A 13,288-nucleotide genomic window follows, 5' to 3' on the forward strand; every position below is an offset into this window, starting at 1 on the left:
TATTTATTTATTTATTTTACTTGTACATTTCTATCCTATATATTTTATTTTGTTGGTATGTTTGGTTCTGTTCTCTGTCTCCCCCTTTTAGACTGTGAGCCCACTGTTGGGTAGGGACTGTCTCTATGTGTTGCCAATTTGTACTTCCCAAGCGCTTAGTACAGTGCTCTGCACATAGTAAGCGCTCAATAAATACGATTGATTGATTGATTGAATGAATGAACGGGCCGAACCACAGGGGATTTCCTGCGTGACCCCGTTATCCCAACGAAGTGGAACATTCCACTCCCGACTCGGGGGGGGGGGGGGGGGGGACGCAATCCGGGACCTAAGGAACGCCATTCCGGGAAGCGCGGCCACGCCCACCTATGACGTCACTCCCCCTCTCGGCCAATGGCCGCCGGGGATCTCCGGCCCACGGGCCAATCGGGGGCGGCGGATGGCGGGCTGGAGGAGGAGTCCAAAGGAGGGGCCCGTGGGGGGGGCGGGGAGGTGTTGGCTGAGGCGAAGCTGAGGCGAAGGCCGAGCGGAGCGGGCCGATGTGGCGGCTGTGGGCCCGTTGGGCGGGCGGGAGCCGCTTTTGAGGCGCCCAAAGGTGAGGAGGGGGCTGTGATGGACGACCCCAGAGGCCCCTCACAGCATTGGGGGGCAAGGCCGAGGCCCAAGGCCAGTCCTGCTCTCTTGGCATGACTGCCAGCCCGGGGCATGCTGGGAGAAAGAGGGAGAGAGGGTCGGGCCTGCCTGTTGGGCACCTCCACAACAACCCCTTTAATAATAATAATTATCATCAACCGTATTTATTGAGCGCTTACTGTGTGCAGAGCACTGTACTAAGCGCTTAATCATCATCATTCATTCCATCGTATGGATTGAGCGCTTACTGTGTGCAGAGCACTGGACTAAGCGCTTGGGCAGGCCAAGTTGGCAACATAGAACAATGGCATTGGGGCTCAGTGGAAGGAGCCCGGGCTTTGGAGTCAGAGGTCGTGGGTTCAAACCCCGGCCCCACCACTCGTCGGCTGTGTGACTTTGGGCAAGTCACTTCACTTCTCTGGGCCTCAGTTAACCTCATCTGTAAAATGGGGATGAAGACTGTGAGCCCCACGTGGGACAACCTGATCGCTTTGTAAATTCCCCAGCGCTTAGAACAGTGCTGTGCACATAGTAAGCGCTTAATAAATGCCATTATTATTATTATTCTAATAATAATCCTAATATTATATATTATATAATATTCTAATATTATTAGAATATAGAATTATATTCTAATAATAATTATTGTTCTCCGTCTCCCCCTTTTAGACTGTGAGCCCACTGTTGAGTAGGGACTGTCTCTATATGTTGCCAATTTGTACTTCCCAAGCGCTTAGTACAGTGCTCTGCACATAGCGCTCAATAAATACGATTGATGATGATGATGATATGTTGCCAGCTTGGACTTCCCAAGCGCTTAGTCCAGTGCTCTGCACACAGTAAGCGCTCAAGAAATACGATTGATTGATTGATTGATAATGGTATTTGTTAAGCGCTTACTATGGGCAAAGCACTGTTCTAAGCGCTGGGGAGGTTACAAGGTGATGAGGTTGTCCCGGGGGGGGGGGGGGCCTCACAGTTTTAATCCCCATTTTATAGATGAGGGAACGGAGGCCCAGTGAAGTGACTTGCCCAAAGTCACACAGTTGGCGGAGCTGGGATTTGAACCCATGATCTCTGACTCCAAAGCCCGGGCTCTTTCCACTGAGCCACACTGCTTCTCTGTATAGAGACGGTCCCCACCCAACAGTGGGCTCACAGTCTAGAAGGTGGGCTCACAGTAATAATAATAATAGCATTTATTGAGCGCTTGGCTTAGTGGCTGTGGCCTATTCGTTAAGCACTTTGGACTAAGCGCTGAGGTAGATCGAGTGGCCCCCTTCTAGACTGTGAGCCCACTGTTGGGTAGGGACCGTCTCTATATGTTGCCAACTTGTACTCCCTAAGCGCTTAGTACAGTGCTCTGCACACAGTAAGCGCTCAATAAATACGATTGAATGAATGAACGAATGAATGGGGAGCTTACAACCCCGGCTCCGCCACTTGTCAGCCGGGTGACTTTGGGCAAGTCACTTAACTTCTCTGTGCCTCAGTTACCTCATCTGTAAAATGGGGATGAAGACTGTGAGCCCCCCGTGGAACAACCTGATCACCTTGTAAGCTCCCCAGCGCTTAGAACAGTGCTTTGCGCATAGTAAGTGCTTAATAAATGCCATTATTACTATTATTATTACAATGTGATCAGGTTGTCCCACATCACAGTCTTCATCCCCCATTTTACAGAGTTCACTGAGGCCCAGTGAAGTGACTTAATAATAATAATGGCATTTATTGAGCGCTTACTATGTGCAAAGCACTGCTCTAAGCGCTGGGGAGCTTACAATGTGATAAGGGTGTCCCACGGGGGGCTCACAGTCTTCATTCCCCATTTTACAGAGGCGTTCAGAGGCCCAGTGAAGTGACTTAATAATAATAATGGCATTTATTGATCGCTTACTATGTGCAAAGCACTGCTCTAAGCGCTGGGGAGCTTACAGTGTGATCAGGTTGTCCCACGGGGGGCTCACAGTCTTCATCACTTAACTTCTCTGTGCCTCAGTTACATCATCTGTAAAATGGGGATGAAGACTGTGAGCCCCCGACCACCCTGTAACCTCCCCAGTGCTTAGAACAGTGCTTTGAACATAGTAAGCACTTAATAAATGCCGTTATTATCATTCATCCCCATTTTACACAGGAGCTCACTGAGGCCCAGTGAAGTGACTTGCCCAAAGTCACACAGCTAAGTGGGGAGTCAGGATTTGAACCCATGACCTCTGACTCCAAAGCCTGTGCTCTTTCCACTGAGCCACGCTGCTTCTCTAATAGTAATAGTAATAATGATGGTGTTTAAGCGCTTACTATGTGCCAAGCACTGTTCTAAGCGCTGGGGTGGATACAAGGTTATTAGGTTGTCCCACTTGGGGCTTTATCGTGTGCCAAGCACTGTTCTAAGCACGGGGATAGATACGACGTTATTAGGTTGCCCCACTTGGGGCTTTATTGTGTGCCAAGCACTGTTCTAAGCGCTGGGATAGATACGAAATTATTAGGTTGTCCCACGTGGGGCTCACAGTCTTCATCCCCATTTTACAGATGAGGGAACTGAGGCCCAGAGAAGTGGAGTTGCCCAAAGTCACCCAGCTGACAAGTAGCGGAGCCGGGATTCGAACCCACGCCCTGTGACTCCCAAGCCGGGCTGTTACCACTGAGCCAAGCTGCTTCTCCTCCTCCTTTCAGTCCCAACCTCCATCGGGATAGGGACGGATCCGCTTAGAACAGTCCTTTGCACATAGTAAGCGCTTAATAAATGCCATTATTATTATTATTTTGGGCCCATTTCCTTCTTCCCCCCATCCCTCACCTCCCAGGCTCAATCTGAAAATAACCACCGAAACGTAAGAGAACCGTATTTTTATTTCCATTGTTTTATTTTGTTGTCTGTCTCCCCCCCTTCTAGACTGTGAGCTCATTGTTGGATAGGGACAATCTCTATCTGTTGCCGAATTGTCTTTTCCAAGCGCTTAGTACAGTGCTCGGCCCCCAGTACGCGCTCAATCCATACGACTGGGTAAATGAATGAATGCTCTCCTTTCTTTCATTCAGTCATTCATTCAGTCGTATGGATTGATCGCTTATTGGGTGCTGAGCACTATACTAAGCTCACTTCTGTTCATTCATTCATTCAACCGTATGGATTGAGCGTTTATTGGGTGCTGAGCACTGTACTAAGCTCTCTTCCATTCATTCATTCATTCAACCGTATGGATTGAGCGCTTATTGGGTGCTGAGCACTGTACTAGGCTCTCTTCCATTCATTCATTCATTCAGCCGTATGGATTGAGCGCTTACTGTGTGCAGAGCACTGTACTAAGCGCTTGGGAAGGACAAATCGGCAACATATAGAGACGGTCCCTACCCAACAACGGGCCGTTCCTTAGTTCTGGTTGGGAGGGGGAGGCAAGGAGGCCCCCCCGCTCATTTCGTCCGTCTGATTTCTACCCATTAGCTTTTGAAAATAATTTTGGTCGCTTTGAACGTGTAAAAAAAATCTGAATGGTGCACTAAAAGTATTTTACTTGGACATATCTATTCTATTTATTTTATTTTGTTAGTGTGTTTGGTTTTGTTCTCTGTCTCCCCCTTTTAGACTGTGAGCCCACTGTTGGGTAGGGACCGTCTCTATATGTTGCCAATTTGTACTTCCCAAGCGCTTAGTACAGTGCTCTGCACATAGTAAGCGCTCAATAAATACGATTGATGATGATGATAAAAGTTGTCGGAATAGGCCTCGAAAGGGAGCTTCGGTCTTTTCACAGAGTCATGGCTGTAAACAAGTTCGAATTGACTTTGCTCCTGACTGCGAAATTTGAAGCTGGAACAAATCCTATTTGAAGCCTATTGACTCAGAGTAGGGTAAGGAGCCAACCACCATTACTCCATAAATCCTCTAATGGGCCTTTTAGCTCCTTTTTGCAATCCCGTCCCTACCCCGGCTTGAAATGAATTGTCCTTGTTGGTAGTCATTTGTGAACTTTGGAAAAGGAAAAAAGAGTCTGATGTTTTGAAAGATTCCAAATTTCCACCCCAAAATCTGCTTTGAAAAGATTTCAAATGTCCATTCTTGTCTTTGAGCGTGTGGGGTACGGTATTTCGTTGTTAGAGTTTTGGGATATGGGTAATTCATTGCTGGTGTAAAGTTGTAAGAAACTCCAATAAATTCGGTCTACTTATTTCTACTGTACTCTCCGCACACTTAAGTAATAATAATAATAATAATGGCATTTATTAAGCACTTATTGTGTGCAAAGCACTGTTCTGTAAATGCTGGGGAGGTTACAAGGTGATCAGTTTGCCCCACGGGGGGCTCACAGTCTTAATCAAGGCCCTACTGAGAGCTCACCTCCTCCAGGAGGCCTTCCCAGACTGAGCCCCTTCCTTCCTCTCCCCCTCGTACCCCTCTCCATCCCCCCATCTTACCTCCTTCCCTTCCCCACAGCACCTGTATATATGTATATATGTTTGTGCATATTTATTACTCTATTTATTTATTTTACTTGTACATATCTATTCCATTTATTTTATTTTGTTAGTATGTTTGGTTTTGTTCTCTCTCCCCCTTTTAGACTGTGAGCCCACTGTTGGGTAGGGACTGTCTCTATATGTTGCCAACTTGTACTTCCCAAGCGCTTAGTACAGTGCTCTGCACACAGTAAGCGCTCAATAGATACGATTGATTGATTAATCCCCATTTTACAGATGAGGTAACTGAGGCACAGAGAAGTTAAGTGACTTGCCCAAAGTCACACAGCTGACAATTGGCAGAGCCGGGATTTGAACCCCTGACCTCTGACTCCAAAGCCCGGGCGCTTTCCACTGAGCCACGGTGCTTCCCACTCATAGATTACCATCGTGGTTTAGTGGGAAGACCATGGGTTTGGGAGTCACGAATTGTACTTTCCAAGCGCCTAGTAATTGCTCTGCACACAGTAAGCGTTCAATAAACACGATTGAATGAATGAATGAATGAGTCAGAGGACGTGGGTTCTCATCCCGGCCCCTCCACTTGTCTGCAGCGTAACCTGGGGCAAGTCACTTAAATTATCTGTGCCTCATCTGTAAAATGAGGATTAAGACCGAGTCCCATAAGAGACAGTCTGATTACCTTGTATCTACCCCTGCGCTTAGAACAGTGCTTGGCATATAGTAAGCACTTAACAAATACCACCATAATCATGGATTTCGGTAGGGTTAAAATATCTAGTAAGAGCTGATGTTAAATCCATAAAATTGTTTATTCAGCTAAGTCAGACTCCTTGTGATTATGGTAGATGTGCGTCCATTTAAAGGAATGCCAAATTATTCCTTCACAAGGAATGTGTCTCTAAACTTCTCCAAGTAGACCATTATACCTCGCCTTAGATCTCCCCCGCCAATTCCCTGGAAGTCAGTGGCTGGAATGAACCTTAACATAATTTACTTGGCTTTCGAGCAGGAGCGTACTAAAACCCTCCCAAATAAAAATTCCCTGGAATCTAAATTCAGTGCCTCTTTCCCTCTCCCCAGGCAACAGATGTAAAAAAAAAAAAAAAAACTGCATTCAATGAATGCCTTCTGAAGCGTTTGTTATTTGCACATCACTAGATTGTAAACTTCCTGAGGGCAAGGATTGTGTTTACTGGACTGGCCCAAGCCCTTAATTTAATGTTATTCACCGTGGAAGCATTGAAATACCATTGATTAACTTAAATGTCAAAAGCTCACAGCCCGTGTGACTTGCCTCCCCAAGGAAACATTAGCCAGGGGGGAACCTCCCATAAAAGAGTGAGTGAGTGAGTTAAGGAGACAGGAGAATCCTGTCTTCCTCCCTTCAAAGCCCTACTGAGAGCTCACCTCCTCCAAGAGGCCTTCCCAGACTGAGCCCCCTTTTCCCTGTCCTCCTCCCCATCCCCTCCACCCTACCTCCTTCCCCTCCCCACAGCATTTGTATATATATTTGTAGAGATTTATTACTCTATTTTACGTGTACATATTTACTATTCTATTAATTTTGTTAATGATGTGCATATAGCTTTAATTCTATTTGTTCTGGCGATTTTGACACCTGTCTCCATGTTTTGTTTTGTTGTCTGTCTCCCCCTTCTAGACTGTGAGCCCGTTGTTGGGTAGGGACCGTCTCTCTATGATGCCAACTTGTACTTCCGAAGTGCTTAGTACAGTGCTTTGCACGCAGTGAGCGCTCAATAAATACGATTGAGTGAATGAATGAAAATCCATATTGATTCCAACGTTTCTCTCCAAACTGAGAGTGACGGACACTTTTGATGACCCTCGGGATTATCCCAAAGGCACTTTAGATCTTGGTCCTCCAGAGATGTGGGGTCTTAACCACTGGGGAAGATGAAAATAACTGTGCAGTCACTCGGATTCCCTCCCTTTCCCCACAGGAGCAGGGAGTACCCGGGCAGGACTGTATTTCTTGAGTCTCAGGTTAGAACTGGGTATTCTGGACCCCAGAACAGCTATAATCAATCAATTAATCAATCAATTGTATTTATTGAGCGCTTACTGTGTGCAGAGCACTGTACTAAGCGCTTGGGAAGTACAAGTTGGCAACATATAGAGACAGTCCCTACCCAACAGTGGGCTCACAGTCTAAAAGGGGGAAAATAGTCTGCTTACTGTACTGCTTTGTGGTTTCTTATAGGCTTCCCGCCTCTGCTTTCCGAAATAGTAATTGTGGTATTTGTTATTCATTTTCTGTGTGTCAAGCACTGTTCTGAGAGCTGGGAGAGGTACAAGAGAAACAATATGGCTTAGTGGATAGGGCACGGGCTTGAGAGTTAGAAGGATCTGGACGTTAATCTCGGCTCTCCCACATGCATGCTGTGTTACCTTGGACAAGTCACTTTACTTCTGTGTGTCTCACTAACCTTATCTGAAAAACGAGGATAATAATAATAATTTTGGTATTTGTTAAGCGCTTACTATGTGCAAAGCACTGTTCTAAGCGCTGGGGAGGATACAATCAATCAATCAATCGTATTTATTGAGCACTTACTGTGTGCAGAGCACTGTACTAAGCGCTTGGGAAGAACAAGTTGGCAACATATACAGTCCCTACCCAACAGTGGGCTTAGGTGATCAGGTGGTTGGTCCCATGTGGGGCTCACAATCTTAATCCCCATTTTCCAGATGAGCTAACTGAGGCCCAGAGAAGTGAAGTGATTTGCCCAAAGTCACACAGCTGACAAGCGGCAGAGCGGGGATTTGAACCCATGACCTCTGACTCCAAAGCCCGGGCTCTTTCCACTGAGCCACAAGACTGTGAGCCCATGTGGGACAGGGACTGTGTCCAACCTGATAAGCTTGTATTGTCCACAGTGCTTGGCACATAGTAAGAACTTAACATCATTTTTATTATCATCAAATACCATTAAAAAAAAAAAAGATGATCAGGTGAAACACAGGCCCTGCCCCACACAGGGCTTGCAATCTAAGTAGGAGGGAGAAGTGGGTATTGAATCCCCATTTTACAGATGAGGTAACTGATTGCCCATGATCACACAACAGGCACGGGGCAGAGCTAGGATTAAACCCAGTTCCTCTAACTCCCAGCCCCGGTCTCTTTCAATCAATCGTATTTATTGAGCGCTTACTGTTTCCACTAGGCCATGCTGCTTCTCAGCACTGCCCAGTGAAACTAGAATCTGTCTGCTCCCACATTCCTCCTTGCTGTCATCATCATCTTTTGGCATTTGTTTAGCGTTTACTGTATGCCAAGCACTGTGGTAGATAGAATCAGATAAGACACAGCTCCTGTCCCACATCAGAGTAGTGTATTAGGTAGTTAAGAACTTGCAGTAAGAGTCAGGGGTACTTCCTTCCTGTGAGTTTACATTTTAATATGGGGCAGGCACAGATCAGATACATCCATTAAAGGCAACAGTAAAAAAAAAAAAAAATCAAAAAAAAATCTGGGCATCCGCTCAGGATCCTGCTGACTGTATGCCTAGAGTCTGCAGTTCATTCATTCATTCATTCAATCGTATTTATTGAGCGCTTACTGTGTGCAGAGCGTCCGCTCAGGATCCTGCTGACTCTATGCCTAGAGTCTGCAGTTCATTCATTCATTCATTCAGTCGTATTTATTGAGCGCTTACTGTGTGCAGAGCGTCCGCTCAGGATCCTGCTGACTCTATGCCTAGAGTCTGCAGTTCATTCATTCATTCATTCAATCATATTTATTGAGCGCTTACTGTGTGCAGAGCACTGTATTAAGCGCTTGGGAAGTACAAGTTGGCAACATATAGAGACGGTCCTTACCCAACAGCAGGCTCACAGGTGTGATCATTTGACATAACCCCTGCTCTCTTTCTAGAATTATGCCGATGTTGGGTTGTTTTTTTTTAATTCACTAATGGTTATGAAAAAAGGACCAGTAGGTAGAAATGTAGGCATGGGTGAGTCTCTTCTGTGCAGAAATATAAGGGACTGAAGTTCCTCACCTCTTGCAATGGGGAAGATGAAAAAAAATCTAGTCATAATAAGAGATGGAACTTCTAAATAAATGGAAGAAGGAGGTTTTGTAAAAAGTCACGCTGTCCCTACGGACAGCTATTCAGTCTCACATCCAGTTTCAGACCTTATTTTTTCTAGAAAGAAAGCCCCAGGAATTAATCTCTACCCTTCATATTTGAGGATGACAACTGCCAGAGTTAAAAGCTGATGTATTGAAGATGGCAGGCAAGTCTAAGTCAGAGCCCATCATCATTTTCCTTCTTGGATACGTGTGGAATCTGTCTCACGGGTAGCTGTTCTGTGAAGGAACTGAAACTCTTGGTGGTTCTGCCTCCTTGCCTACGTGGCTGATAAATGTCTGCTCAGTATGAGCTGCCCTACCTCGTTAACATTCAGCCACAAGTGCTTACCCCAACTGTAATAAATGGGGATTCAGCAGTATTTACTGAGTGCTTTATTGCTTGCGGAGCACTGTACTATTGCATGTAGAGCATTGTACTAAGGATTGGTAGAGATGGAAGTGGTTTACTGTTGCCACCTTCTGCCACAAATACTATTAGTGATAAAAAAAACCTCTGACCTGTCCTCTGTGGAAAGAAAAATCATAGGGGTGGAGATTTAAGGTGAACAGGGCCCCAGTCTGGCTTGAGTAGAGAGAAGATACTATTATTATTAGCATAATTATTGCTACCATAGCCATCATTATTAATAGCCTTTGCAGCAGGCAGAGCCCTGAGTGACCAACAGAATAATCAGATCAGATACAGTCCTTGTCCCACATGGGGCTCCCAGGCTAAGCGGGGAGGGAGAACAGTTAGTGAATTCCCATTTTACAGATGAGGGAACTGAGACAGCGAGAAGATGTGACTTTCCCGCCACTTGTCAGCTGTGTGACTTTGGGCAAGTCACTTCACTTCTGGGCCTCAGTTCCCTCATCTGTAAAATGGGGATTAAGACTGTGAGCCCCACGTGGGCAACCTGATCACCTTGTATCCCCCCAGCGCTTAGGACAGTGCTCAGCACGTAGTAAGCGCTTAACAAATGCCATCATTATTATTATTACAATGCAACAGATTTGGAGACATATTCCCTGTGCACAGTGAGCTCACAGTTTAGTGGGAGAGACAGTAATATAAACAAGTGTATATTTGTCAGGCCTGCCAAATTGCCAGTTGGATATCTCAGCCCTGGGAGTGAGGAGTTCCCATTTAATGGGATTTTCTCCTCCTCTTAATAGTGTTTGTTCGCAGTTACTAAATACCAGGCACTGTACTGTGCACTGGGGTAGATACAAGCTAGTCAGGTTAGACACAGTTCAGGAACTTCTCTATCCAATAGGCCATACTGCTTCTCCCACCAGAGAAGCAGCGTGGCTCAGTGGAAAGAACCCGGGCTTTGGAGTCAGAGGTCATGGGTTCGAATCCTGACTCTGCCAGTTGTCAGCTGTGTGACTTTGGGGAAGTCACTTCACTTCTCTGGGCCTCAGTTCCCTCATCTGTAAAATGGGGATTAAGACTGTGAGCCCCCCGTGGGACAACCTGATCACCTTGTAACCTCCCCAGCGCTTAGAACAGTGCTTTGCACATAGTAAGCACTTAATAAATGCCACTATTATTATTATTATTTAAACTTTCACACCCAGATCCATGACATTACATGTTGGGATTGTACAGCAAGCCTTCATCAGGGTCAATTAGCAGTAACTAGCTATGACTCTGGAGCCCCACATAAAATGTCTTTATACAATGAATGGAGGAATCAGAGATAGGAAAAATTGTTCATGGGATTCATGTGGTGGTCAGGGGACCAGAAGTCATTTGTTGCTGCCCCCTCTCAAAGGGAAATCTCATTAGTTATCTGATAACATTTACATTAGTTATCTGATAGCACCACCTGAAATAAAGCCAATAACAGAGGGAGAAGTAGGAGAAAAGGAGGTGGGGCCGTATTAAAGAGAAACTCTTGGAGCTATAAGGAAGGGTGTTCATTTGAGTTCAGAAGGGGTGTGAGTGGAGAGAGAGTGAATTTTCTGAATTCTTTTTGCTGAATTGAGTAAGATTCCCTGGAGGACTTCCATGGTTGTACATATTTATTACTCTATTTATTTATTTATTTATTTATTTTACTTGTACATTTCTATCCTATTTATTTTATTTTTTTGGTATGTTTGCCTTTGTTCTCTGCCTCCCCCTTTTAGACTGTGAGCCCACTGTTGGGTAGGGACTGTCTCTATGTGTTGCCAATTTGTACTTCCCAAGCGCTTAGTACAGTGCTCTGCACATAGTAAGCGCTCAATAAATACGATTGATTGATTGATTGATTCCATAACTCAGAAGAATTCTTCTGGAACATTGTGATGCAGTAAGAGGGGCTTGGGAGATGGGCTTAGGGTGGGGCATTTGATACTGGATTGCTTTTAAAGACTGTCGTTCAAATAGCCTTCTGTTTTGGTACCCTCTAGGCTGAATACTAAAGGTTACTTAAGTCTTACACTGTATTGGTATGTTAGAAACTAAACTGCATTGCTTGGTGATCTATTGATTTGTTTTAATTGAAAGATACCTCTAGAGGTTGTGTGAGAATGTGAGGCATATTTCCATGAGAAGGCTAATTCTACTCTAGGATGGCATGAGGAGGAAAGGACGGTCTCAGTTCCCCAAAATCAGTCCTTGGGGAGCAAGAGTGGCGCTCAGATCACTCATTGCTTCCCGTGCTGTCAAATTTGAAGGGCAGGAGTTTTGGCAGTCATTTAAGGTATGTAACTTGAGAAAATAGCACCTCCCCAAGCTACACTTTGACCTTGACAGAAAACCCAAAGGTGCAAGGATGATGATGATGGTATTTGTTAAGCGCTTTCTATGTGCCGGGTGCCGTACAAAGCGCTGGGTGGGAGGGAGACAAGCAGGATCATCATCATCAATCGTATTTATTGAGCGCCTACTATGTGCAGAGCACTGTACTAAGCGCTTGGGAAGTACAAATTGGCAACATATAGAGACAGTCCCTACCCAACAGTGGGCTCACAGTCTAAAAGGGGGAGACAGAGAACAAAACCAAACATAGTAACAAAATAAAATAAATAGAATAGATATGTACAAGTAAAATAAATAAATAAATAGAGTAATAAATATGTACAAACATATATACATATATACAGGTGCTGTGATCTTGGGGGCACTTCCTAACAAGTGGCCTGGAGGTCATTTTGGCTGGGAAGAGGGCTGGAGTGACCTTCCACGTCACAGGACCCAGTGGAGTCTTAAGGCTGTGTACCCAAAGATGGGTGGTTAAGACTTAAAGTGACCTTTCTCTCAAAGTTGACTTTTCAAGACACAAGATGGGGTACATATAAAAGCAACGAAGGGTGTATATATTTCAGGCTGTGGTGACTGTATTATTAAGTGCCTACTAGATGCTCAGCACTGTACTGAGCATTTGGGTAGGTAGAAGTTAATCAGGCTGGACACAGACCCTGTCCCACATGGGGCTCAGCTGAAGTAGGACAGAGAACAGGTATTGGATCCTTATTTTACAGGGTAAGGAACTAAAGCATCAAGAAGTGAAATGACTTTCCTGAGGTCACACAACAGGCAAGTGGATGAGCTGGTAATAATAAGAATAATAATGGTGGTATTTGTTAAACGCTTACTATGTGCAAAGCACTGTTCTAAGCGCTGGGGGGGGATACAAGGTGATCAGGTTGTCCCACGTGGAGCTCATAGTCTTCATCCCCATTTTACAGATGAGGCTCAGAGAAGTTAAGTGGCTTGCCCAAAGTCACACAGCTGACAAGTGGCTATTAGAAGTTAAGTGGCTTTGGCCTGTGCTTTTTCCATCAGGCCATGCTTCTTCTGAGGAGACAGATGGGATGAAAAGTAGATGAAAACTGTCCTGGAGGACTGGGAAGCTGTGCATAGTAAGAGGGTGAGCTGTGCAGTCCTTACTGTCCAAGTGATTGGTGTTGGAGGAGCAGACGATGAATGCAGGTTTTATGGAGAGCCATGCAAACAGAAGCAAGAGGTCACTGGAGGTTTTGAGGCGTGGAGAGATGTGGGGAAGAAGTTGGTTGTTGGCAGGGAATGTGTCATATTCTCCCAAGTGCTTAGTGCAGTGCTCAGCAAATAGTAAGCACTCAAATACAGAGAAGCAGCGTGACTCAGTGGAGAGAGCCCAAGCTTTCGAGTCAGAGGTCATG

General features: G+C 45.3%; 1 protein-coding gene across 3 annotated transcripts in view; it reads left to right on the forward strand.

The window, feature by feature from the left end:
* The first annotated feature begins 520 nt into the window (after positions 1-520).
* The window catches only part of IL6ST (interleukin 6 signal transducer), a 51,736-nt gene continuing 38,968 nt past the window's right edge, over positions 521-13,288 (forward strand). The window contains exons 1-2 of one of the 3 annotated variants that reach the window (XM_038758865.1): positions 575-595; positions 4,392-4,488. The gene's annotated coding sequence lies outside the window, so the exon portion shown is untranslated. Of the gene's footprint in view, positions 596-4,391; positions 4,489-10,655; positions 10,681-13,288 lie in introns of those variants that run through there. The other 2 variants (XM_038758864.1, XM_038758866.1) reach the window with 2 other exon arrangements.

This window comes from Tachyglossus aculeatus, chromosome 17 (assembly GCF_015852505.1).
Source record: "Tachyglossus aculeatus isolate mTacAcu1 chromosome 17, mTacAcu1.pri, whole genome shotgun sequence".
NCBI classification, from domain to species: Eukaryota; Metazoa; Chordata; class Mammalia; order Monotremata; family Tachyglossidae; genus Tachyglossus; species Tachyglossus aculeatus.